Below are 23,376 nucleotides of genomic sequence, written 5' to 3'. Positions count from 1 at the left end.
AGTTATGAATTTTTAACGGATTTCATGTCGCCGTTTGTTAAAAATAATAATATAAAAATTAAATTCAAAATTAGCCGACGAAGTTTAAACAAAATTTGTAGAGCGTAATTTTAACTACGTGTGCATATAAAGAACGTCAAAAACAGAGCTCGTATGCGAAAGTTATGAATTTTAGAAAATTTTGGCACAAAATTCGAGAAATTTCGCATGGATGAGCTGCACCCGGAAATGCCACGTCACCTTCGCTCTTAGTGCGCCATGTGTCCGAATTGCTGAGTAACTCGAGGCCAGCTGGCGAGGCGTGTCGCTTCCTGATTCGACCGAAGTCTCGGCCCTCGCACATCCGACGCGTGTGCATCCCCGTGTCCGAACTTGGTGAGTCATCCGAAGCAGGTGAGTCATCCGGAGCTAGATCAATCCGAAGATAACACATGTCCGAGCCTCGCACCTCCTTTAGCCTCCGAACCTCGCAGACTGCAATGCATGTCTTCTTCTCACTACTTCGGGCCCAAACCTCGGGCCTATATATAGAAGGCTTGCGAGCCTTCCCGGGTACTTTTGGAAAATTGGCAATTTTGGCCCCTTTTTCAATATTTTGGCTATTTTTCACATCCCCCGAAGCCCCGAGATCATTTCCAACGCCCGGAACACATCCCAGAGTGACCGTGAAGCCCGTGAAATTTATTTTTTCGGTTTCGAAGCCCGACCCTCTCAGAGCCCGGTTTCTCAATAAAACTCCCGGTTTTATTAGAAACCATCGTTTTAGGCAACGAAGTGTTGCCCGATTATCGTTAAATCATGTGAGTGTATAGTCACTTTCACCTTACACATATATATGAAGTAATTTCTTTACAATACGTGCTATGTGTAATTATATTAATTGTTTAATTAAGGTGACTATTGAATAGATGTTTTATACAAGTTTTAAACTGTATATGTATTTTTATCTACAAATATGTTAGGTAAAACATGGGTAGATGAATTGGATGATGTGTGATGAAATAAAGGTGATGAGAGGTGTCGATGTTTAAGATGATCTAGTCATCTAGCAAAGTATAGACAACGGCCATGAACTATTTTAGATAGTCCAGTGGAACGTTAGCATACTGGTAATCGGTAGGTATGTTTGAACTATATGTTCATAAGGTGTTCTCGAACTATATGTTCATTAGGTGTTTTTGAACTATGTGTTCATTCGTTAGTTTTTATTTTAGAAACTATTATGTGTCGGGGTACAGGAGCGTACGGGAGTACTTTATTAGTATTTTCCCTATACATTTATTTTGAAGAGCTTTGGAGTCTTTGTTTCTTTTATGAAGTGATCGGACTAGCTTCATGATTCAGCGTTTTCGATGTCGGATAGGACACGTCTGGAGGTTATATACCTCACGATATTCAGACCACAGCCTAGGCATTAGTCAGTGTTTCCATTCTTGATGTCGGATAGGACGCGTCTGGAGGTTATATACCTCGCGATATTCAGACCACAGCCTAGGCATTAGTCAGCGTTTCCATTGTCGGATAGGGTGCGTCTGGGGGTTACATACCTCACGATATTCAGACCACAGGCTAGGCATTGATAACTACCCCTGACTTAATTGTCATGTGGTTCTTTCTTTTACGAATAAAGGTTCGTGGTTAAAATTATTCCATTCATTTGATGTCTTCATCAATCCTTGTTTGCTGCTAGGGGATTTCCAAAGCAGTTTTGTTAGTTGGTTGTTCATATATATCCTTTAGGCTAGATCTACTAAGATCACTGTATACGATCAGTATGTGGGGATCGACGTTGTTAGTGCTTGTAATATAAACCTTGGGCACCGATGGACTTCGTGCCTATTCCTTAGGATGAATCTTTAGGAATGAGTGATAGTTGATTCGTAGGGTAAATCCTTAAGAAATGAATAAGATAATGGGGATTGGGTAATTGGGTTGATTGTTTGATGTTTAAGCATAATAAATTTATTTATTGTGGGGTGAAAACCCTATATGCTCACCAGGCTCCTAAGCCTGACCCACTCAGTTTAATTGTATCACAGGTATCGATACGAAGCTGCTTTACACTGAGAGATTAAAAGAGAAGTAGATCACTAGTGTAAATGAATGTAAGTTTTGTTTATGATTATGTTTTTGTATTGACAATGACATCCCAATTGTTTAAGTGAATAAAATACATTACTTCGGAAATGATTTGATAACATATTTATCATGTTTTTTCTGGGAACAAATTCCGCAACAATTTTAATCAAATGATTACTCTGAAATTATTTTAAAAGCATAAATTAAACCAGTCTTTTCTGGCCGTAAAATTGAGGATGTCACAGTTGGTATCAGAGCATTAGTTTAAGTGAACTAGGAATTTGTAGGATTTCTACACTTAAACTTAGAATGCTAAGCGATGATTGTGAGATGAGTGTCTGCTATATTTTAGACAGGAGCGCAAGTTTATTTTAGGAAAGATGCCTAAAATGTTTTATGTATTAAATATTTTATGTTATAGCTATAAGGATGCCTTATAAGCTATTATTTGTTCGGATCTATGGTCTGTTGCTGACTGGATCTGGAAACCTTATGTATGTAGGATTCTAAGTGTATGATTATGAGATTAGAACTAACATATATATGTTTTGAAGTGATAATTAGATTTATACGTCTATCGTAAATAAAGCTTTCATATCTTAAGTTCTCGCCCAGTACACCAAACGTCTGCTTGGGTGTACAAAACGTTATGGTGAAGACTCGTAGAGAATTGAGTAGATGGAGGAAATAAAAAGCTTATGATAGTGAATGATACCTATCAGAAGATATCATAAGAGTGGTATCTTGCCTTTAGAATATGTCTAATAAAATAACGAAACATTTAGAGGGGTACGGTACGTCTGAAGTACACCTTCGATTAGCAGGATGATGGAATGGTTGGTGTAATTCTTGAAGTTGTCCCATCGTCTGGAATTTCCATCACCAACCAAGTTGAAGTAGAATTGATGATTGAAGATACGCATGGAAGAAATCCTAGTAGAGTTTAGGAAAATTTTATGATTAATTGGACACATTCGTATGTGTTAAATTGTTTTGTGATTTTAGAACTTGGGGACTACGAGACAGTACATGGGACGAGTATGAGTAGGTGTGAATAGTAGTAGAGATCTGTACTACTGGAAGCACATGACTCACACTTGGATCAGGGAAAGTCACAAGATTACCAAGGAACTAGTAATTGATTTCGTCTTATTCTAGTATGTCGTTACCATCGTTTCGGTAATGACTAAGAAGATGATTGTTATTCCGACCCTAGTGGTCATATCAAATTGAGTCCGACTACGATGAGTTTGTTATGTGGTTCAAAGAACCAAGTTCGATGTAGCAATTGACTTAAGTCAAATCGAATCAAAGGATGATCAAAGTGATCAATAGAAGTATCGCGTTCGTTGTTAAAGAAGTTGGGTTATGTTGTGTTCTGACCCAAAGGGATAAAGTGATAGCGTATGCATTAAGGCAATTGAAGGAGAACGAAAAGAACTACCCCACTCATGATCTGGAATTGGAAGTGGTAGTATTCGCCTTAAAGATAGGGAAGCACTATCTTTATGGTACCAAATGTAAACTTTTCACTGATCCTAAGAGTCTTCAATATCTCTTCAATCAGAAGGAATTGAACATGAGGCAATGTTAGGTGCATTTCATGTACCCATTTTGTAGCTTTATTTTATAAAAGTACATTGCATATAGGCTTAAACTCATGCATTTTGCACGTTTTTCGGGATTTTTCATGAGGCAATTTCATTCAAATACTTTTGTCATATTTCAGGGACTTTTGGAGGAAGGATATTGTTGGAGGAGGTAAATAAGAGTTACCGACAAAATTTCGGGACTTGCGGAGCACCGAGGAGCAATATATCAAAGAAACGAAGATTTTGGCTTTACAAACGTTTACACGGCCGTGTAAATGGAAGCCTTGCGTTTACGCGGGCCGTGTAAACGTAGATTTCTGCGCAGTATATTTTTGCGTTTACGCGGGCCGTGTAAATGACAGTGTTAATTTACACGGGCCGTGTAAACGTAAATGCGGGTTTTAAAGCAGTTTTTCACCATTCTTAAAGAGGGGAACTGACTTTTTACTTAGGGGGTCGATTTTGGGAGCAAAGAAGGCGATTTTCTAGAGGATTTTGGAGTTGATTAACACTTGGGAACATTTGATTTCATTTTGTAAGAACTTTAATTTCATTTTCTAGATTTGTGATCTTGTTCTAGTCATGAGTGGCTAGAACCCTAGTTTCTCCAACTTCATGTCTTGACTTTTTAGTTGTGATTTCAATCATGTGATTTGATGTTTGCTTCTAATTCCTACCTAGTGAATTTGATTTTGTTTCAATTGAATGTTTGATTCTAATTGTGATTCTTATTGGCCATTTGAATTAGGGTTAGGTCATTCAAGTTATCAAATTGAAAAATCCGTAATTGTTTTGTGAATTGAACTAAGTAACAAACACTAAATTGATTTCCATTGAATGGATTTAGTGTAAATCTTATTCACATACACTTTTACACTCCCGAGCTTATGAGTAGTATTGGGTGTTGTTGGGAACATTCACATAAAGCTTCATGCAATCTTCCAATCTAATTCTAAGAGCTTTTTTAGATTAGGTTAGTAAGGTTAGGATTAATCAAAGAGCTTGTTTTGGTTAATTATTGTGGTGAATGGAAAGTGTTAGAGCTTGTTAACACTTTCAAGTACGAACTTAGGTGGAATTGAGTAGATATCATTTCATCCTTGGAATCACATTGTTAAATTGTCTTGCATAGAGTTGGAGTTCTCACAAATCCTGAATTTGTTTCTTTTAATTGATCATTTAGTTATTGCTTTATCCTCTTGTTTAAATCCTTGCATACCAACCCCCCATTTATGTGACCATTATTGTACCTTCCGCAAAAAGGTATAAACACTTGTCCCGTGTCTCTGTGGATCGACCCTGCTTACCTTGTACTACATTATTAGTTCATAGTAGTAGTGTTTAAGGAGTCATTTGTACCCTTTATTTGGTGGGTTTGACACGCCTAACAAATTGGCGCCGTTGCCGGGGACACGGTGTTACTAATTGTTTATGCCTAGATTTTTGTGAGCAGGTGCTTTAAAAAAAAGTCAGGTAGAAGATAAGTTTTCAATTGAAGGAAGTGGTGAGAAGGTTAATGTGATGTAAAGGCCCACCTACTTAGAAAAAAGCACATTTAGGGGCCAAGTCGAGCCAACGACTTAAAACAAGGGCAGCTAACCGGGAGGCAACCCGGGGTTATTTTTGTCCTTCCTTTTAAAACTTTTTAGTCTTTGGTAAATTTTAATTTTTTTTAATGTCCCAAATGGTTTTAACTTATTTTTTATGCCTAGAAAATGAATCTCCGGCTCCAAAAATACTTCACCGGTAGCTTGAGGAGGTTCACACCACATTTGCGAGGCTCCAAGAACGATTCGGTAAATTCTTTCCATATCTTTAATCGTTCATATTTTACTTAAAATTCAATTGGTGTGCATTTGTAACTGTTTTGAACTCATTCTCAACCCAACTACCATCCTCCACCATCCTACTCTCAATAGGCCGACTATACCTCTCTCCAAGCATCGAGGACGATGCTTATTTTAAGCTTGGGGAGGGGCATCCATCCATGCATAAATCCCGTTGCATGTAGTTTTGTACATATTGCATTATTTTTCATTTCATTTTCTTTTTCATTTTTTTTCTGCATGGAAAATTTTTCAAAAAAAACTAAAAAGATTTTCTTTCTATTCTAATTTTTATTATTTTCTTTGCAATTTGTTTGCATCTAAATTTTTGCATTGCATTCATTGCATAAAAAAACGATCCAATCCTAAGCAACCGAATCTTTTCAAAATAGTTGAGCTGGTAAATGAGTCATGTGCCTTAAAATTGGCTTGCTCTTTTTATTGAAAAATCTAAAAGCAAGTTAATCACACACGAACACACTTCCCGAAGCTACTTATGCAAAACAGAAAGTGAGAAGATTGTCAACATTGGAGCATAAAAGCAGGTATGAGTCAATTCTTTGGAACGTATGACTGGTCTTATGAGTAGTAAATGCTCAATTGAACTCAAAATGCCAAATTCAAAAGTTCATAAAAAGAATGCAAAATCTCAATGTCCCCCCTTCCAGCGCTCTTAAAAGTCCTTTCTACTTATTCCCTTTTATATACCCTGCTTGATGACATAGCTTTCAACTATACTTACGGGTTTTTGCATGTTAACATTTAGTCCCCCGAAAAATGTCTAGAAGTCCCTCACGGTAATAGACCGTGAGATGTCCCATAACAGAAAAGTCAAGGACGAAAATATAAAGAAATCGGCCAAATAAATAAATAAATTAAGTGTTATGTGTTAACTTAGTTATTTGTGTTTAAATAATAATAATAATAATAATAAGAATAATAATAATAATAATAGATCTTATATTAAAAAAAATTATTGTTAAGTTAATCTGTGACCTTTGGGATTCGAACAAGTAAACTCTGAGGGGTGTTCTACACTTAATCACCTAAAGCTAAATTGTTTGGGATTGATTGGTTGAAAGTTCGCTACACGGGTTCCATAGAAAGTCATGAACTTAATAATAGCAAATAAAGCTAATCTGTGGCCTTTGAGGTTCGGGCAAGTAAACCCGAGGGATCACTTCAAATCTAGCACACTAAGGTCATTTGATTTGGATGTGTTGGTTGGAAGCCCGTTACACGGATTTCAAAGAAAGTCATGAGCTTTATTTGTAAAAAAAATGTAATTAGGAAGTTTGTATATAGTTGTGTTTATAGTTTAATTAGATATTGTGTTTAGGAAAAATACTTGGCTGTCAAAAGATTCCCTTGGACTTGGATTTGAATTTATGACATTGGACTGAATGTTAATTACTTCTACTGGTGTAAGTGGTTTGAAGTTTGTAACCAATCTGGATAAATATTAGGGAATTTTTAGAAAATATTTTTCAGAAAAAGATTGTTGTTAACCAACAAATAGCTGGAATCGGACATTATTATATTTTATGAAACAAAGATGGTTGAGCATGTTTTGTCACATATAATTGCACGAGAGTAAGACCATAATTTGTTCCAAGAATTGACTTGATGATATCGAAAAGGAATAAGTGTTGTGATCTTTGATTCTGTTGAGTTGTACTAGGGAGTGGCCAAAGTTTTGTCTCTATTATCATATAATATTTTGAGATTAAAGCCAAGTTAACTCAAGGTATGACAGGTACATTCTCAACTATGGTACAAAACAGGGTAATTGGGTTGGATCTTTTCATGTTTGTTTTGATTTCATGCATTAAGTTTCAAATAGTTTTAACTTTAATTTTCTTTTCTTCTATTCTATTTTATTTTCTCCAGTTTAAATCTTCTTGTTCTTTCTTGAGGACAAGAAAGGTTTAAGCTTGGGGAGATTTGTTAGGTGCATTTCATGTACCCATTTTGTAGCTTTATTTTATAAAAGTACATTGCATATAGGCTTAAACTCATGCATTTTGCACGTTTTTCGGGATTTTTCATGAGGCAATTTCATTCAAATACTTTTGTCATATTTCAGGGACTTTTGGAGGAAGGATATTGTTGGAGGAGGTAAATAAGAGTTACGGACAAAATTTCGGGACTTGCGGAGCACCGAGGAGCAATATATCAAAGAAACGAAGATTTTGGCTTTACAAACGTTTACACGGCCGTGTAAATGGAAGCCTTGCGTTTACGCGGGCCGTGTAAACGTAGATTTCTGCGCAGTATATTTTTGCGTTTACGCGGGCCGTGTAAATGACAGTGTTAATTTACACGGGCCGTGTAAACGTAAATGCGGGTTTTAAAGCAGTTTTTCACCATTCTTAAAGGGGGGAACCGACATTTTACTTAGGGGTCGATTTTGGGAGCAAAGAAGGCGATTTTCTAGAGGATTTTGGAGTTGATTAACACTTGGGAACATTTGATTTCATTTTGTAAGAACTTTAATTTCATTTTCTAGATTTGTGATCTTGTTCTAGTCATGAGTGGCTAGAACCCTAGTTTCTCCAACTTCATGTCTTGACTTTTTAGTTGTGATTTCAATCATGTGATTTGATGTTTGCTTCTAATTCCTACCTAGTGAATTTGATTTTGTTTCAATTGAATGTTTGATTCTAATTGTGATTCTTATTGGCCATTTGAATTAGGGTTAGGTCATTCAAGTAATCAAATTGCAAAATCCGTAATTGTTTGGTGAATTGAACTAAGTAACAAACACTAAATTGATTTCCATTGAATGGATTTAGTGTAAATCTTATTCACATACACTTTTACACTCCCGAGCTTATGAGGAGTATTGGGTGTTGTTGGGAACATTCACATAAAGCTTCATGCAATCTTCCAATCTAATTCTAAGAGCTTTTTTAGATTAGGTTAGTAAGGTTAGGATTAATCAAAGAGCTTGTTTTGGTTAATTATTGTGGTGAATGGAAAGTGTTAGAGCTTGTTAACACTTTCAAGTACCAACTTAGGTGGAATTAAGTAGATATCATTTCATCCTTGGAATCACATTGTTAAATTGTCTTGCATAGAGTTGGAGTTCTCACAAATCCTGAATTTGTTTCTTTTAATTGATCATTTAGTTATTGCTTTATCCTCTTGTTTAAATCCTTGCATACCAACCCCCCATTTATGTGACCATTATTGTACCTTCTGCAAAAAGGTATAAACACTTGTCCCGTGTCTCTGTGGATCGACCCTGCTTACCTTGTACTACATTATTAGTTCATAGTAGTAGTGTTTAAGGAGTCATTTGTACCCTTTATTTGTTGGGTTTGACACGCCTAACAGGCAACGACGCTGGCTAGAGTTACTCAAGGACTACGACTGTGAGATACTTTACCACCCTGGTAAAGCAAATGTTGTTGATGATGCTCTCAGTCGGAAACTAAATCTTGAAAAGAAAAGGCCAAGAGCATTGAGAATTGAAGTTGTCTTGACAATTGTGGAAAGTATAAAGAAAGCTCAAGAGGAAGCTTTAGAGAAAAATGGCCGACAGGAAGAACTTTTGGGATAAAACGTTGGTGTTTGATACAAACGGTCAAGGACTGAAGGTATTCAAAGGTAGGATTTGGGTACCTAAGACGGAAGGAGTAAGAGGTCTTCTAATGGAAGAAGCTCACAAGACCATGTACTCGATTCATCCCGGCAGTACAACAATGTATAGGGATCTAAAACCCTATTACTGGTAGCCGACGATTAAGCTCGAAGGTATGTGGCCGAGTGTGTAACGTGTGTTAGGGTTAAGGCACAACATCAGAAACCGTATGGGAGTTTAGAACCTTTACCTGTACCTATGGGTAAATGGGAAGATATCACTATGGATTTTGTGACTAAACTGCCCAGAACAAGGAATGGTCACAACATGATTTGGGTGGTCGTTGATCGCTTCAATAATAGTGCGTATTTCATTGTAGCCAACAAAAAATGGTCTATGGATAAACTTGCGAATTCTTACATGAAGGAAATTGTGAGGCTTCACGGTGTTTCGTTAACGATTGTATCCGATCATGACAGCCGTTTTACCTCAAGGTTTTGGAGGAGTCTATAAGCGAAATTGGATACCAAGTTGTGTTTGAATACAGCTAACCATCCACAAACCGATGGTAAGAGCGAACGAACAATTCAAACATTGGAGGATATGTTGAGAGCATGTACCCTGGAATTCCAAGGTAACTGGGGTTAACACTTACCTCTAGTAGAATTTTCCTATAATAATAGTTTCCACTCAAGCATCAAGATGGAACCTTATCATGCTTTTGATGGGTTTTATACAAACAATCCTATGTGTGCATGCAACCCTAGAGTTGGATCTATGTTTTCACTATTAGACATACAACTTTATGAACACAAAAAGAAACCTGACATGCTACTACTATTTTCGAAATCCACATAGGAGAATAAAATACGTACATTTTGTTGTTATATAGTAATAATAACTAGTTCCTTGAATCTCCTTAGCTTTTGAAAGCAAGTACCACAAGTGTAGTACCTCTAATGGCTCACAAACACACTTGGGTGAGAGGATGAATATGAGAGAGAGAAGGAAGAGTATTAAGCTCCAAAATTCGGTTATAGTAGGGTTTTCCCAAGGGATGGCCGAATTCCTAAGCCTAGGGGGCTATATTATACTTAAGGCTAGCTAGGGTTTCAAGGTGGAAAACCTAATCCCTTAGCTTAGGGCCTAAGCAAGTCCATGGACTCCTTTCCTTAATACCTTAGACGAAAACTCCTAGATCCTTCTAGGATTTTCGTTCAAGCCTGAATAAAGGTGATCCAATGGCCCAAAGTCTCAACTATCAAATAATTACAAAACAACCCATGTACTTTTAATTAATTCATTTAATCCCAAAATTAATTCCTAATTAATTTCTAATTAAATCCTAATTAATATATTATTCTTATAATATATTAACAAATCATATTTATACCCTAATTTATTATTCTTAACAATAAGTCAGTCTCTCTCCTCAGTAGTCGTCCTGTCGAGTCACCGGTGTGAAGGCAACCCAAAATGACCATGCTACAACTGGGTCAAGTACATACCAACTATAGTTATGGACTTAGACACTAATCCAACATCTTTGTATGGGGAAAAGTGTCGAATGTTGTCATGTTGGATGGAAGCTAGGGAAAAGCAGTTTATGGGACTTGAAAATAGTCCATCAGACTGCTGAAAAGTTGAAAGTGATTATGGAAAGAAGCGTAGCTGCTCAAAAGAGCTATGATGACAAGAAAAGACAACCGATATCATTCGAAGTTGGAGATTCGGTTTTACTTAAATTCTCGCTGTGGAAGGGACTTATAAGATTTGGTAGAAGGTGAAAGTTGAGTCTTAGGTTTATTGGACCATTTAAAATTCTTCTGAGGATCGAGAATCAAGCTTACAAGCTAGAATTACTGGAAGAACTAGAGAGTATTCATAACACCTTTTGAGTGTGTTATTTAAGAAAGTTCACGGGAGATGTACCCAACATAATTCCCATTTCTGAATTAAGGTTGGATGAAAACAAGAGGTTGATTGAAGAACCTGAGGCAATCGTTGACCGTAAGACTAAGAAGTTGTGACAAAAAATGGTCGATTTAGTGCTTGTGCGTTGGAACCATACGAATGTGCCAAATCTCACCTGGGAAATGGAGAGTGACATGATGAGTCGCTACCCGTAGTTGTTTGTCGATGTGTGATTCCTGGGACGGAATCAACCTAAGGGGGAGAGAATTGTAATGCTCGTGTTTCTAGGCTAGGCAATAATATTGACATGATACTCTAGGATAACCTTTGTGACTCATTTTGAAGGAATTAAAGGAATTATGTCAATATTATGTGTTTTATGTGTTTTATGATTAATTATTAGGGTTTAATTAATTAAGAATAAAAATGAGCGTCAAAAATAAATATTAGATAAAGCCGATATTTATTAAGAAAGTTGTCGCGGTCGTGACAAGGATTACGGATATATAAAGAATGCCAAAATCCGAGTTATAACGAAGAAGTTATGACATGTCGAAGTTTCGCGACAAGTCGTAAAAAGTGAGTTCTTGATAAACTACTTCTTAGCCTTGGTGATCTAAACAAAATTCGTAGTGTTCGTTAAACCGAGAGTATGTATAAAAAGAACGCCCAAATCTAACTTTGTATGAAAAGTTATGATTTTTCTAAGTTTCAACTTAGCAGTAGACAACTAAAAACTCGAATTTTAGATCGAGTGATTTTTAGCCAACACAACCTAAACGAGAATTGAAGGTCTCGTCAATATTAGCACAACAATAAAAAGTCTGACAAAAACGGACGTTGGATGAAGAAGTTATGAATTTTTAACGGATTTCATGTCCCGGTCTATTAAAAAAATAATATAAAAATTAAAGTCAAAATTAGCTGACGAAGTCTAAACAAAATTTGTAAAGCGTAATTTTACCTACGCGTGCATATAAAGAACGTCGAAAACGGAGCTCGTATGCGAAAGTTATGAATTTTAGAAAATTTTGGCACAAAATTCAAGAAATTTCGCACGGATGAGCTTCACCCGGAAATGCCACATCACCTTCGCTCGTAGCGCGCCACGTGTCCAAATTGCTGAGTCACCCAAGGCCAGTTGGCGAGGCGTGTCGCCTTCTGATTCGACCGAAGTCTCGGCCCTCGCACATCCGACGTGTGTGCACCCCCGTGTCCGAACTCAGTGAGTCATCCGAAGCAGGTGAGTCATCCGGAGCTGGACCAATCCGAAGACAACACCTGTCCGAGCCTCGCACCACCTTTAGCCTCCGAACCTCGCAGACTCCGATGCGTGTCTTCTTCTCACTGCTTCGGGTCCGAACCTCGGCCCTATATATAGAAGGCTTGCGAGCCTTCCCGGGTACTTTTGGAAAATTGGCAATTTTGGCCTCTTTTTCAATATTTTGGCTATTTTCACATCCCCCGAAGCCCCGAGATCATTTCTAACGCCCGTAACACGTCTCGGAGTGCCCGTGAAGCCCGGGAAATTTATTTTTTCGGTTTCGAAGCTCGACCCTCGCAGAGCCCAGTTTCTCAATAAAACTCACGCTTTTATTAGAAACGATCGTTTTAGGCAACGAAGTGCTCCCAATTATCGTTAAATCATGTGAGTGTATAGTCACTTTCACCTTGCACATATATATGAAGTATTTTCTTTAAAATACGTGCTATGTGTAATTATATTAATTGTTTAATTAAGGTGACTATTGAATAGATGTTTTATACAGGTTTTAAATTGTATATGTATTTTTATCTACTAATATGTTGGGTAAAACATGGATAGATGAATTGGATGATGTGTGATGAAATAAAGGTGATGAGAGGTATCGATGTTTAAGATGATCTAGTCGTCTAGCAAAGTATAGACAACGGCCACATACTATTTTAGATAGTCCACTAGAACGTTAGCAGACTGGTAATCGGCCGGTATGTTTGAACTATATGTTCATAAGGTGTTCTCGAACTATATGTTCATTAGGTGTTTTTGAACTATGTGTGCATCCGTTAGCTCTTCTTTTTTACACTATTACGTGTCGGGGTACGGGAGCGTATGGGGTACTTTATTAGTATTTTCCCTATACATTTATTTTGAAGAGCTTTGGAGTCTTTGTTTCTTTTATGAAGTGATCGGACGAGCTTCATGAGTCAGCGTTTTCGATGTCGGATAGGGCGCGTCTGGAGTTTATATACCTCACGATATTCAGACCACAACCTAGGCATTAGTCAGTGTTTCCATTATCGATGTTGGATAGGACGCGTCTGGAGGTTATATACCTCACGATATTCAGACCACAGCCTAGGCATTAGTCAGTGTTTCCATTCTCGATGTCGGATAGGATGCGTCTGGAGGTTATATACCTCGCGATATTCAGACCATAGCCTAGGCATTAGTCAGCGTTTCCATTGTCGGATAGGGTGCGTCTGGGGGTTACATACCTCATGATATTCAGACCACAAGCTAGGCATTGATAACTACCCCTGACTTAATTGTCATGTGGTTCTTTCTTTTACGAACAAAGGTTCGTGGTTAAAATTATTCCATTCATTTGATGTCTTCATCGATCCTTGTTTGCTGCTAGGGGATTTCCAAAGCAGTTTTGTTAGTTGGTTGTTCATATCGATCCTTTAGGCTAAATCTACTAAGACCATTGTATAGGATCAGTATGTGGGGATCAACGTTGTTAGTGCCTATTCCTTAGGATGAATCCTTAGGAATGAGTGATAGTTGATTCTTAGGGTAAATCCTTAAGAAATGAATAAGATAATGGGGATTGGGTAATTGGGTTGATTGTTTGATGTTTAAGCATAATAAATTTATTTATTGTGGGGTGAAAACCCGATATGCTCACCAGGCTCCAAGCCTGACCCACTCAGTTTAATTGTATCACAGGTATCGATACGAAGTTGATTTACACTGAGAGATTAAAAGTGAAGTAGATCACTAGTGTAAACGAATGTAATTTTTGTTTATGCTTATGTTTTTGTATTGACATTGACATCCCAATGGTTTAAGTGAATAAAATACATTTCTTCGAAAATGATTTGATAACGTATTTATCATGTTTTTCTGGGAACAAATTCTGCAACACTTTTAATCAAATGATTACTCTGAAATTATTTTAAAAGCATAAATTAAACCGGTCTTTTCTCGCCATAAAATTGGGGATGTCACAGATAATCCATTGGGCATGAATGTATGTTCCTACTACTACTCTCTAGTATCTAGTCTCTTTTTGAGTTTCCTTCTTTCTAGGCTATTTTTTGATGATGCAAATAGTTTTCTGTCAAGACATAATAGATCAGTTGGTGTTGTTCATCATTAATGAAATTAGCCCTAAATGTCCCATATAAATGATTGGTTTTTGTCATTTGTATTTGCACAAGAATAGTTATAGCAGTAAACAAACAAGTAGAAGAATATTGATTTTTTTATGACTATGGCCTATGGGTATGATGATAGGGTGAGATTGCAATGGCATTTGGATATTTATTAAAGACATTATGGGCTCCTGGGGCAACAGCTATACCACCACGCACATTCAAGTCCAAGCTTGCTCATTTTTCTCCTCAATTTAGTGGCTTCAATCAACATGATTCTCAAGTTTTGTCTCTTCTCTAGATCTCTTGTCTTGCTGTAGTATGTAATAATAAGTTCCATTCCAGTTCCCTCAAAGTGGAGAGCGGAGATGTTATTTGGTTATGATGAATGTGTGTATGGTAATTTTGTAATGCGGGAACTCCTTGCTTTTCTATTAGATGGGCTTCACGAAGATCTGAATCGTGTTAAATGCAAATCTTATGTTGAAGCCAAGGATGGTGATGGTAGACCAGATGAAGATATAGTCGATGAATACTGGCAAAATCATCTTACTCGCAACGACTCTATCATTGTTGATGTATGTCAAGTAAGTAGTTGTAATTCCTCCCTAAATTACAGCTTCATGCTGCCTTCTTATGATCCAAACTTCAAAGAATAGAAAAGTATCTTGTAATGTCGAATTACCAAAACATATAAATTTGTTATAATGGGGGCATGGCAGGGTCAACATCGGTCAACACTGGTATGCTCAATTTGTAGAAAGGTGTCGGTGACATTTGATATGTTAATGTATCTGTAATTACTCTTACCATCAACATCACTGAGGATATTGACTTTGACGGATGTGGCCAGTGATGGCAGTGCCTAGCCCAATCCCATAACTGTTAGTGTTCCCAAGTAGGGAAAGTTTGAAGATCTTGTTAATGATTTGAGAAACAAGTGTTCTTTAGGGAATCATCAAACCCTCATGGTCGCTGAGGTAACATTCCCTTTGTTCCATCCAATCCATCTTTTTTTGTATTGTTTCTAACATTTAAACATCTATAGGTATACAAAAATCATATTATACGCTTTCTAGGGGACCCCACTGTTTCGTTATCCTTAATTAGGGATGATGACCACCTTGTTGCTTATAAGTTACAATAAGATTATCACAAATTTTCTCATATTGTTTTCGTTCATCACCAAATAGAAAAGTAAGTTCAATGTTTCTTTCTTTCCTTTCTTCTTTTCTGTTTTTGATATAATCACTTATCACTAAAAAAATGTTTAAAGTTAAATGCAAGAAATAAATAGCAACATTCTACTTTTTTTTCTTTGCCTTTGTTCAATTTAATTTGAAGGAGTTCAGAACATATTTGCACTCGATTTTGAACTCTGATGCATATAAGATGAAGTTTTTTTTACAGGCATGGGATGCAGGAGCAAGGGCTAAACAGTATACATTTGAGGTTAGGTTACTAAGAATAATGGATAATTGTGATTTTGATGACTCCAGAGTCACATATGCATCTGCCATGAAGGTAAAAAGATTATACTCTTTTCCTTTTTTTTCCCTTGGTTTTATAAATAATAACATATATACTAAAAACTCTTATAGGGACTGACTGCAATGATGTCAACATTTGGTGCTGCCAGTTCTTGAAAAATGTAAGCATCTTTCACCATTTCAGTTTTCCGTATCTCAAAAGATTAAATCATTAAATACACATAACTACATAAGGTTTGGTTAAATACATTAACAGTTTGGCGAGCTCTTAGATAATAGATACCTACCTGCCTGATACATGAGTAAAACTAGTTTCTAAACATGATGAGATAGCTTATTGTAAATTTTTCGTGCCGAATAATTGTCTGGAAAGTAGTAGATACTACGAATTCTATGGGATCAAAATCAAAGAGCGCTGAGTACAAAGTTGTCCCAGTATGTAGTTTGGACGAGCATGAAGGTTCTATATTTCGTATTACATGGTCTTTGTATGAATCAAAATTGGTGTCTGTCTCGGATGATCGCAGGTCAATTATCATCCCAACTTTATGAGCCTTTTGACTCTTCATATTAAATCCTTTGATATCTTATTAGTGTAGTGCTCATATCTGGGAAGTTCTTACTAGAAAAAAAGAGTCTCATGATGCAACAGAGGTGACTGTTTCTCCTTCCACTGGGCCTGTTCTATTTGGCCACACTTCCAGGGTTTGGGATTGTTGTATGTCCGACTTTGTAAGCCTACCTCTCACTTCAGTTTATCTTTATTCTTGGTTCGCCTATTCTCTTTAGTGAAAACAATTTGAATGGGACATTTCCTAATATGTGATGTGATGTGATAGATTGTTTAAGTTGGATGTTTCCTTGTTAATAGTCTTCTTTATGAAAAATTTCCCTGTCAAGTCAACAAATAAATTTAAAATCAGTGCATCTTTGTTTCATTTGCTATAGACAAGGAAAACAAGTTTGGATCACATTGCCTCTTTTTTGGTTCATTGGATGTGCCATTTCAGCTACATTTGTTATGTGTGTTGTGTGGCCAACAAATATCTATTTTCATTACTTTGGTGTCTACAATTATTGATCCACAGTAAGTCCATGGACTGATTGCTATGCTTATAATGTGTTTTTGGATTGTCCTGTAGGTAGCATCTCAACTTCTGATTAATTTGGTGTATTATTTTGGGAGGTTGATCCTACTACATGGCCAATAATGATCTCTAGGTTCTTCTAGAAGGATTGGAGATTGCAATTAAGCATCTATCTAAGACTTCACGCCAAGGACTCGATGAATTTGAGCTAGCAATATTTTACTTGATTTGGACATGAACCCTAAGATATCATACTTTGGCATGGCTAGAAGCTTTGGAGGAAACGAGACTCGAGCAAAAGCAAACACACAGAAAGTTTTTAGCACATAGTAAGCTAGATAATGCAATTGTACATAAATTTTGCTTCTCTTGAGTTCATGATAACTAAAATATTTTGGTTGCAATTCTATTTATGAAGATTCGGAATGGCCAATGAGATTCGTATTTGGAGATAATGTTGCATATATGTCCATTTTTAAAGGATTTACTCACTATTGGAATAATTATTTGTATTTGACATATTAGTGAAATGAATTATCTTTGCTATTTATGGTATTTTATTTTGTGTTATGAGATTTTAATGTGTTAATTAATTTGAAAATTACTAAATCTATCAAAATATATAGTTTTTAAAACATTGAACATTATGACACGTAAAAATGTGTGTCGTCTTTCCTTATGACAGGGGCTTTAATGATACGCAATGTGAGTCGTAAATGTGCATCATAAGGTTACGACACCTAAATTTGTGTCGTGTTCTTTATGATAGGGCATTCCTTGACACGCATTGCGTGTCGTAAGAGCGTGTCGTAAATAGAAGATGCGCAAAAGCGTGTCGTCTTTCATTATGACAGGGCCTTCCTTGACACACATTTGCATGTCGTGTGAGCGTTTAAGACATGCATTGCATGTCGTAAAGGCTATTTTCTAGTAGTGCAAAATTGGACCAATGATGCACCATCAAACATTTTTTGACCAAAAGCATATATTTTTCACAACCATAGGGACCGGTTTTGTAATTGTGTTTTCTAGAAATCTATTCCTACCCTCATACCACCACCCTTAAAACACCTCCAATCTCCCCGAAAACCATCTCCTCCGGCTACACTCGAAACAATGTTGCTTTTTCTATCTCTCTACTCTTTTTGTAGAAGCTACTACATCTGTCTCTTTGGGATATTTAAACTAACATTGTAGATTTTAGAGTAACCACATAAATAAAACCTCAAATTCAATAGGCTCCATCATCCTTTTTGTTTAGCAAAAAGATACTTTTTTGTTTAGTAGCAAGAAATTCATAAAATAAAAGAACAAAATAACCCTAGAAACAAAACTCTAAATTCAACAAATTCTTCGTTTTGAATTCAGATCGGTGCTAGTGATGTAGGTAAAGAGAGAATGCTAGTGATGTTGGTTTCGTTTGATGGTTCAGACATAGGTTTTGAGACTAACCTGAAGATTTGTCAATTCGATTTGTATCTCAAAAAAAAAAAAAAGAATTTTCTATCTTTTTAGATTTGATTTGTAGACCCACCAGCTTTCTTTAGGTTTGATTTGTTAATGAATCCAACTTCCATCTATCATCTACTATATAATTTTTAGGTCTACCCTAACTCCTTCATTTATGTTCATGAACTCAAAGCATTCAACCCAAACAAGCTTTATTTTTCAAGAAGAAATATGGGTTTAACTGGAGAAGTGCTTTAATCATTTTCAATCATTTTATGGGGTTAAGTTGTAGAGATACATATGATGGAATTATATATATATATATATATATATATATATATATATATATATATATATATATATATATATATATATATATATATATATATATATAGTTTGTTCCCTTAGGAACAGTAACTTTTTCCTATTGGTTTATTTACTTTTTATTTTTTTATTAACTTTTTCTGGTTCCAATTCACAATTCCACTCACACTCTCTCTTCCACTGCCTCCCTCGCCCAATCACGTATAGTTGCTTCCACCACCTTCTTTTTCTCTCATCTACCTCTATCTTTTGGAGATGATCACTAAAAGTATCAGATGTTTCTTCCAACGTCTCTCTCAACAAATGTTCGTCTTCCTCGATTGTTCTCTTCCTGCTTTACTTCTCACCCCTTCTATTATCTCTCAGTTGAACCACCGATCAACCTATTTATTGGCTATTTTCTCACATGCACCACCTCTACCACTTCGCACCCTCCCCCCCCCCCCCCCCCTCCACTTCCTCTTATCCATGTTTGAACATCCCCATCGGCACCACCAGAGAAGAAGATGTCGAAATACCATCGGATTTCTGGTGTATAAACTTCCACCTGTAATCACTTTCTACCTCAATCCTTTTACTTATTACCACTTACATTAGTTTTTTAATTTTAATGAATTCTCAATTTAGGTCACAGATGAGTCATTCTTGCTTTTAATCAATGAATCTGTTGCCCGCTTCCACATTCCCCTCCACTGACGATGTCTCTTACTTCAACCGACGAACTGGATTCATTACCAAACTCTCAATCTTCCATCAGAGACGGTATCTCAAGTTTCTACCATTGTCCCTCAATTTCCCGAAAAGGATTCACTGACAAACCCTCAATCTTGCATCGTAGTTTGTTTCCTGCTGCTACCAGACCTTACATGTTGTTATCAATTTTGTTGTTTGTCTTCCTCCACTCAGTCGGTTGCTCTGTGTCTGGAGTCGAGGTGATGTATATATGTATTTCAATTTCAACCTTTTCAATTTTTATTGTTATAAGTTTACATATCCGCCCTTCTTATATTCCCCAATTATTTAATCCTCTATTTCAGATAATTCATTTTGAAAAGATTAAGACTTTTCAGTGAACGGTTCACAACTCCCTCTCCATAAGATCTTTATGAGTTTTTTCTGTTTATAAATTTTTCCGAGCTGTTACTTGACTAGGTTGGTATCGATTGTTACTTTCATTATTTCAAAACCCAAATTACACTTACGATTCAGTGTCATCCGTTTGATTAAAATAACGTCTATGATTTCCAGATTCAATTTTTTTCTTTTTTGTCATATCAGGTTCCATTCAAGAAACATAAACGTTTATGAATTTCTATTTTTCTTGGTGTTGTGTACAATTCTTACTCAATTGTTAAGAATATATTTAATTTTTCACTCCTAACTACTCTTATGGGGTCGTGTATTTTGGTTTTGCAAGATATTTTGGGGAATTGAGAAGGGCGTTATTAGAATAAGTGGATAAGGAGCTCTATAAAGGCAATGACAGACATGCACTATATCTCAAAGGGACGTGGCTAATTCTGGCGATATAATTGGTGGTAATGGTTGCAACAGGTTTCAAGGTAACCGCCAAGTTATGGTTAGTATATATCGATGGGTTTAATTCATCATGTTAACAAGTTTGGTTCTGTTGTTTTCTGATTTGGGTTAAAACTGACCACACACAAGGATGAACTGGGACTGGGCTTGCATCAATTACGTGTGACTCCTACGGATTTTGGACTCAATGTACCTGGAAAACAAAAACAAGAAAAGGGTTCCAATTACATACCATTTTAGGGGAAGACTAAATCTTAGATATTTGATGTGGTTGGAAACAAAAGAAAAAAGGAGTTGAAGAGGCTCCTACTGGCCTAACATCTCCCATATACCCTGGGAATTACAAATTTAATATGAAGGCAAGTGTTGTCTCTGTATTTGACTTTTTAACTTTATAAACTAATGTACATAAATTAGACAACAAATTTTTTCTTTCACTCAAAAGTTTGGCTTTAGAAATTAACTAACATAAGTATGTATATCATAAATGATATGTTTTTTCAACCTAATTATGTTTAAAATTATTATTAAAATTATTTAATATTTAAAAACGATGACGATTAACCAAAAATGTAACATCCTGATGTTAAGGTACTTTAAATTTCAATCCTTTAATTTTATTATATTGCATTTTGGTCCTTAAATCCAAGAAATTGTGTATTGGAGCCCTAGTGGCATTTTCGTAATTTCAGCAGGGAGGAGTACGCCATGCATATTAGTATGTACGCTGGGTGTACATCTATGTATGCGGGGTGTACTTGCTAAATGAGGAAACCCTAAACTTTAGGGTTTGGCTGGTATTTAAGCATCCTTATGGCCTCATTTCCTTTCACCTTGACAGCCTTCACCCTCTTTTTTGTTATTATAACCCTAAAACCACCTTGTGAAGCCATTTCAAGTATTAAAGTGTGAGTTTTTGTGCTTAGAGAAGAAGGAAGGAACCATGCTCATCTTGGAGGGAAGAAGCATCTTGGATCTGGAAGTTTTGCACCAGCTACCATCGTTTCAAGGTATAAAGTTCATACCTTGATGGCTAGTTTGCTAGATTTTTTATGGGTGTTTTTGTGTCCCTTTTTGGTCCCAAAAGTCTCATCTTGATCATGGCATGTTTTGGACGTCTTGTGTTGTCCTTTCAGACCCTAGGAGGGGTCGTTAGCCATAAAAATGGAGCCCCATTGATTAGGATTGCTCCATGCATCTTGTAGAAGGTCTTAATGTTAATGTTTTCCCGATATTCTGGATGCTGCATGGACTCAACGAGTTATTTGGTAACTTGGCGAGTTGACTAGGGTTTTCGCGACATTCTGAGTTCTAAAGGAACTCGACGAGTCTGTAAGCTACACTTGATGAGTTGGGTAAACATGGATTGTTGACCTTGATTGTTGACTTTGACTTTGACTAAGGGTTGACCAGTTTGACTTATGAGGGTATTTTGGTAATTTAGGTATTTATGGAAGTGGATCATTGTTGGTTGTAGGTGTTGGTGTTTGGAACCGTGTTTTGGGAGTTTGATATTTCAGTTCTGACCGACATTATGAGGTGAGTTGTCCTCACTATACTAACAGGGTCGAAGGCACCAAGGTCGAAGGCACCAATGTCCTCACTATATCCACAGAAGATATTGAGCAACCCGTTGATCAACAAGAAGAGCAGCCGCATCCAAGGGGAAAGAGCAATGTAAGGGTGGGTGTGGCGAGAGAGGACAACCAGTGCATCAGAATGCACCAATGGGAGCTACTACTTTTGGCGAGGATACTATGGCTGGTTATTTTGAGCAAATGACCTTAATCATGAATTGGATTGGAGGGAAGATGGAGAGTATGATCCAGCACTTCAACGTTACACAACCACCACATTTGTGAGATCACTATCCATTTTGTCTGACATGGAGTGAGTATAGGACAAGACGTGGAGATGGATCCAGAACGAGCGGAGCACAAGGGGATGAGGTTGATTATTAGTTTTATCCTTTATTTTAGTTTTTATTTGGTTTTTAAGTTTGTTTTTTTTTATTTGGTTTGTTTTGAACTTGTAACCAACTATGGGATGGATGTTTTCTTCTTTCCAGTATTACTTTATTGCGGATTTGGTGAGCTATCGTGAGCGGGATGATGAGAGAATAGAGATAGGAGCGTTCGAGTAAAGTCGTGTCTTTTAGAGTCAAGATTCGAGACCCGGGATTTTTAATAAGTGCGGGGTAAATTTCATAAGAAAATAAAGAGATAAGGGAAGAGTCAAAGAAATCATAGAGTTTTGGATGGGTCTAAAAGCATTTATATATTCAGTTGCACTTGACTTGCATCGAAGAATTATTATGCAAATACATTATGTGAAATCCAGTTTACACGGCGTGGACCTTAACTCCACGTCGTGAGTTTAGAACCTATCGTGATATCAAATACGATTTCAATCGATAACACATCGTGGATTCCAATACCACGTAGTGATCTGCATTATTGGGATGTTCCTTTTTCTCTCAGCCATAAAATATGACGTATGCTTTCCTACATTGATTAACTATGCTTTGAAGATTTTGTACACTACATTTGTTGAAGATTTAAGTCTCAAATTCACATTTCATCGGCACATTCACATATCTCAGAATATCCAAGTTCAATTCACATATTCAATATGTTTGAAGTTATCCACACTTTCCGAATCGATCTCGCCACTACTACCCTAGAGGAGTCTGTTCCTTGTTCTCCTTTTTCTTGCTTTTAAATTATTTTATGCATACAATGAGGGAATTGTATGTAATAAGTGTGGGGTAACGGGTTGAAAAAGTAAAATTGCTAGGAAATATCAAAATTTAAAATTTTCATAATCTAAAAATTAAATATCTAGTAATAGTTTAAACTTAAGTTGCTAGTGTTATGTGAGATGATCCGATGTGAGCTCAAATGTCTAATTGAGCTAGCATATGTTATAGTGTATTTTGTGCTTCCAAGTCCTAGTGAAAAGCCATGAGATATAAACGGTAATCTTGTAGTTTTTACGACATAATATGTTTTGCAGCCTAAACCTGAAATCTATCCTAAAGAGCTTAAGTAGTCATTGCACTTAGACTAATCCCTCTAACCAATAAAGGTTGAAGTTAAGCTCGTTTGCTTAAGCATGTAGGAATTGAGC

At 36.5% G+C, this 23,376-nt stretch overlaps 2 long non-coding RNA genes across 6 annotated transcripts; both read left to right on the top strand.

Annotated features, from left to right (window-relative positions):
• The first annotated feature begins 18,824 nt into the window (after window positions 1-18,824).
• Window positions 18,825-20,605, top strand: LOC111884771 (uncharacterized). 4 transcript variants are annotated; one of them, XR_002847885.3, is made up of 3 exons: window positions 18,825-19,257; window positions 19,336-19,470; window positions 19,547-20,605. It is a non-coding gene; the product is annotated as an uncharacterized LOC111884771 (long non-coding RNA). The 4 variants fall into 4 exon arrangements; XR_006184755.2 differs by having other exon boundaries at window positions 19,336-19,640; window positions 19,746-20,605; XR_002847887.3 differs by having other exon boundaries at window positions 19,336-20,270; window positions 20,377-20,605.
• A 563-nt stretch (window positions 20,606-21,168) lies between these two features.
• Window positions 21,169-22,877, top strand: LOC122194936 (uncharacterized). Of its 2 annotated transcripts, XR_006184754.2 has the most exons (3): window positions 21,169-21,257; window positions 21,725-22,196; window positions 22,316-22,877. It is a non-coding gene; the product is annotated as an uncharacterized LOC122194936 (long non-coding RNA). The 2 variants fall into 2 exon arrangements; XR_006184753.1 differs by having other exon boundaries at window positions 21,725-22,320.
• The last annotated feature ends 499 nt before the right edge of the window (window positions 22,878-23,376 follow it).

Source organism: Lactuca sativa, chromosome 7 (assembly GCF_002870075.4).
Source record: "Lactuca sativa cultivar Salinas chromosome 7, Lsat_Salinas_v11, whole genome shotgun sequence".
Lineage (NCBI taxonomy): Eukaryota > Viridiplantae > Streptophyta > Magnoliopsida > Asterales > Asteraceae > Lactuca > Lactuca sativa.
Note: the sequence above shows the minus strand (reverse complement) of the source record. Positions and strands in the feature narration are given on the sequence as shown.